This window comes from Rhinopithecus bieti, unplaced genomic scaffold (genome assembly GCF_001698545.2).
Source record: "Rhinopithecus bieti isolate Rb0 unplaced genomic scaffold, ASM169854v2 scaffold_5626, whole genome shotgun sequence".
Taxonomy (NCBI): Eukaryota; Metazoa; Chordata; class Mammalia; order Primates; family Cercopithecidae; genus Rhinopithecus; species Rhinopithecus bieti.
This window is the reverse complement of record NW_016805666.1, coordinates 7,683,209-7,687,328: the sequence shown is the minus strand read 5'-3', so window position 1 is coordinate 7,687,328 and position 4,120 is coordinate 7,683,209. Positions and strand designations below refer to the sequence as shown.

Here is a 4,120-nt window from a genome sequence, read left to right as displayed (position 1 = left end):
CTCCTAAACCGGAATTCAGGGAATGGCTCATACATTTGCATTGTTTGCAAGCACCCCAGGAAATTCTTGTGCGAACTAACATTTGAGAACTACTACTACAGGCAATGTGAGCTTGGCAGGTGGTAGAAGCCTTGTATCTTAGCAAGAATGTTTGATATTAGAGGAGGCGAACAAAACTAGGAGGCTGTTTACTAATCCAGCATTTTAACAAAACACTGAATATTATGCTCACTCTGTGCCAGGCACTATTTTAGTTGCTTTAGAAATATTAACTTATTTAATTCCCATATGTACCCCAGGAATAAGTTCTGTTATTATCTCCATCCTCTGGATGAGGAAATTGAAGCACAGAAACTTGCTGAGGATGAAAAGGGTAGTGACCTCCTTACTGGAGGAGGGACTTGAGGAAGGCGGACACCAAGTGTAACCAAGAGGGTGATGGAACCATGAACCAGAACCCGAAGGTGGAAGGCATCCTGGTGCTTCTGTATCTGTGTTACCAATATCTTCCCCTGTCTGTTGTGAGCTTTTTCAAGGTAGGGATGCTGGAACCCATCACTCATAGCTTCCAAAATGCAGCACATGGCAGACTGCACAAGCACCAGACTCAAAACTGGGGGGTCAAGGTCCTAGAATTAGCTCTGTCAATAACTTGCTGTGTGGTAAGTTCTTGAGTATCACTTTCTCCATCAGTAAAGGGAGGGTGTTGGATACGTGATGTTTCTCCCAGTGTAAAATGGGCAAAAGGCAACAGGGTTGCACAACTCTGGGATGGGGGTGGATGAGCATCCGCTTGGCTCTCCCAAAGATGATTTACGCCCATTTAAGCATGGGCTTAAATAATTGGACCAGTCAGTGGAAGAATGGAGGGCTGAGGTAAGGATTCTTTTTTGGGTTATTTGCCAAGTCAGAGCTGAGAGGCATGAGGATGGTCGATGTCCTTCTTGGGCTGCTCTGCTCCTGAGCCACATCCTTGGTTAGCCCATAAGGTCTGGAGTTTTGAAAGGCACGGGGTGACAGGGCCCCATTCACAAGTCTCTAGGCCACTCTAGGAGTTCCATAAAGATCCCAGAAGGCACTGACTGCTCTTGAGGACCTCATGATATCTCTTTCCTTGCAGGCCCATCCTACTCATTCAGTAAACCCTCAGACTTCAGACTGGAACAGAACACAGGTCGATTTCCTGGGCCACCGTAGACCTGGCCACTCCCTACATCTGCACAGCCACATGTGGCTGCTGAGCACCAGGAATGTGGCCATAAGCCTGAGATATTGAGACGTATTGAGATGTGCCGTAAGCATGAAATAGTCACCAGCGCCTGAAGACATGGTGTGGCAACGGGAACGTAGAATAGCTCATTCACAGTTCTTAAATGCTGATTGCATATTGAAATGATGGTATTTTGAATATATTGAGTTAAAGTATATTTTAAAATTAAGTCCACTTGTTTTCAAACTTCTTTTAGCACGGCTATTAGAAAAATAAAAATTAATGTATGGAAACCCTGACCCACAGTGTCCCAAATATGATTGTATTCAGAGATAAGGCCTTGAAAGCAGTGAATAAGTGAAAAATGAGGCCATGTTAAGTGGGCCCTCATCCAATCTGACTGGTGTCCTTCCTTATTTATTTTTTTGAGACAGAGTCTCGCTGTGTCACCACGCTGAAGGGCAGTGGCATGATCTCGGCTCACTGCCACCTCTGCCTCCCAGGTTCACGTGATTCTCCTGCCTCAGCCTCCCCAGCAGCTGGGACTATGGATGCATCCTTACTTATAAGAAGAGGAAATTGGGCACAAAAGGAGATACCACAAATGTCGTAGGGGAGAAAGATCATGTGAGGACACAGCAAAAAGGCAGCTGGCCGTCACAAGTCTGGAGACCTCAGAGGAAACAAGCCTGCTGACACCTGGATCTTGGACTTCCAGCGTCCAGGACTGAGAGAAAATTAATTTTTGTTGTTTAAGCCATCCAGTCTGTGGCTTTTTGTTATGGCAATGCTAACAAACTAATACACTAGCCTATTTCGTGGTAGAACTGGAGAAAGCCTGGTGACAAGAGAACAATTTCCCCACGGTCAGAAATCTGGCTTCCTGGGTCCATCTGTCGGGACCTGAAAGACAGCTATGAATGTTTCTCACGTTGCCTCTGCCTCAGATCAGTGTCTGTTTTCCAGTCCCATGTCCATATTGTATGCCCCTCTGTCTCCTCTTCTAGTAATAGTCTTTTTTGTTCTTTGACAAATGATGAAGATTTAAGAAGCAGCAGCATCAGAGAACTGTGTTTTGAAGATTTGAGGGAAGGGTTGACCTTAGGATTTTACACTAGGTTTGTGTAAACACACAAGATTCTTTTCTCTCTGCCCCAATTTAATCATCAGGCTCATTCAAATGAAATATGAAGTCATAAGTATTAAAATATGCATGAGATTTTGAACATGTTTATTGGGAGAAAGAATTTTGTTTTCTAGAAAACTCATTTCTGTTGGACAGTGGGGGTCACCAATAGGTTGGGAGGGAGAGTGCTAAGCTAGATGTCCTCTAGGGTCTTTTTCTAGTTCTAAGATGAACAAATCTATAATTCCTGGTTCAGAGTTTCACTCACCGTCCATGGGAGCGTTCTCAGGGATGGAGAGAGAGGATTCAGATCAGATGCATCCCTGAGTGTGAGCCTCAGCCACGGCTTCATCTCAACAGACATTTGCCATCTAGAAACAGAGTTAAGGTCAATCCCTTTGCCAGGAAGTCAAGAAATTGCCTTCTCAATGAGGCCAGTAAAATCAGCATAAAAGGCCTCCAGAGACATCAAGTCTCCCTAGAGAGACTTTCTAAACTTTCTGAACATGGCATCTATGTGCTGGCCTGAACCCAGAATGTACTGAAGGAAGAAAAAATACAAAAGACGGTGAGACACCCAAGGATTATCTTCTTGGCATTCCCTAGAACAGCTGTCTGGCAAATGTTACACCACGTCTGAGATTATTTTAGAAACTTTGTCTTGAAGAAGAACAAGGAGAGAGAATACCAGACAGATTTGCCCTCATTTTTTGTCACAGAATAAGAATTTCAAGGACATTTTTACTTTCAGTGACATCATCCTGGCAATGCTCTTTTCATTTTTTGAAACTTAAATCGTGTCACATCTAATAAATTTATAGCTATGTGTGGTTACAGCAACGAGTTGGTACCAATGGCTATTTAGGTCTTCTCCTCCCTCTTCTTATTCTTTTCCTCATCATCAGGATAATTAGACTATTCTACAGATGTTTTAAACAAGAGCATTTCACCAAGTCTCACTAGAAACCTGTCCTAAATGAAATTCATATCTAGTGGCAAAATGTCAAATGATATTTGCTTTCCTAAATTTCTTTTTAAGCCTCATTTTCTGCCCACATGTCATATTTTCTGTGTTCAATGAAACAGATTATGCCAGAAATGAGAAAACAAAATTACAGCAAGACAATAATCACAGCACAGTATCATAAAGCTGAGTATAGGCCTGGGGTCTCTATCTGTGGGAGTGAAAGAGAGCTTGGCTTAGCATGACCCCCTCACCATGTTCTTGTTCATATCAGAATTCTAAGCGAAGGGGCTGCTTGTGAACATGCATCACTTATGTTAATGTAGCCTCTGAACTATGGATGCTTGTCTCACAGTCACCACCTGAAAATGCCACCTTAGTCATTCTCAGTTTGTGTGTGTGTGCGTATGTCTGTGTGTGTGTGCGTATGTCTGTGTGTGTGTGTGTGTGTGTGTGAGTGAGGTAGAGTGAAGGCCTCTGGGGAATGAAGTTTCCTTTTCAAGAGGTAGCTCTGGCCTGAGAAGCTGAGAAGAGTATTCATTACTCTTCAGGGATGAGGTGGCGTGGGGTTGCAGGGTGAGATGTGATGGGAGAAGGAACTATGGAATAGGAAAGGAATGTATCCAAAGGCCTGAGTTCTAAATTGGATTCGATTTTCTTTTTCCTAGTGAATCAATGTAAAAATGTTGGTTAGATTCCCAGGCTAGCCCGTAGACGCTTGTTGATGCATGGTGTAGGGGATATACTATGCATTTTTTTCTATTATTGTTTTCGTTTTGTGTATGTGGAAGGCTGCGTGTGTGTGCCCCCCCCCCCCCCC

General features: G+C 43.5%; 1 long non-coding RNA gene across 1 annotated transcript in view; it reads left to right on the top strand.

Moving 5' to 3' along the window:
* Positions 1 to 2,247: 2,247 nt before the first annotated feature.
* The window catches only part of LOC108530454 (uncharacterized), a 5,900-nt gene continuing 4,027 nt past the window's right edge, over positions 2,248 to 4,120 (top strand). Inside the window, exon 1 of the long non-coding RNA XR_001885838.1 lies at positions 2,248 to 2,328. This is a non-coding gene — a long non-coding RNA (uncharacterized LOC108530454). The remainder of the gene's footprint in view (positions 2,329 to 4,120) is intronic.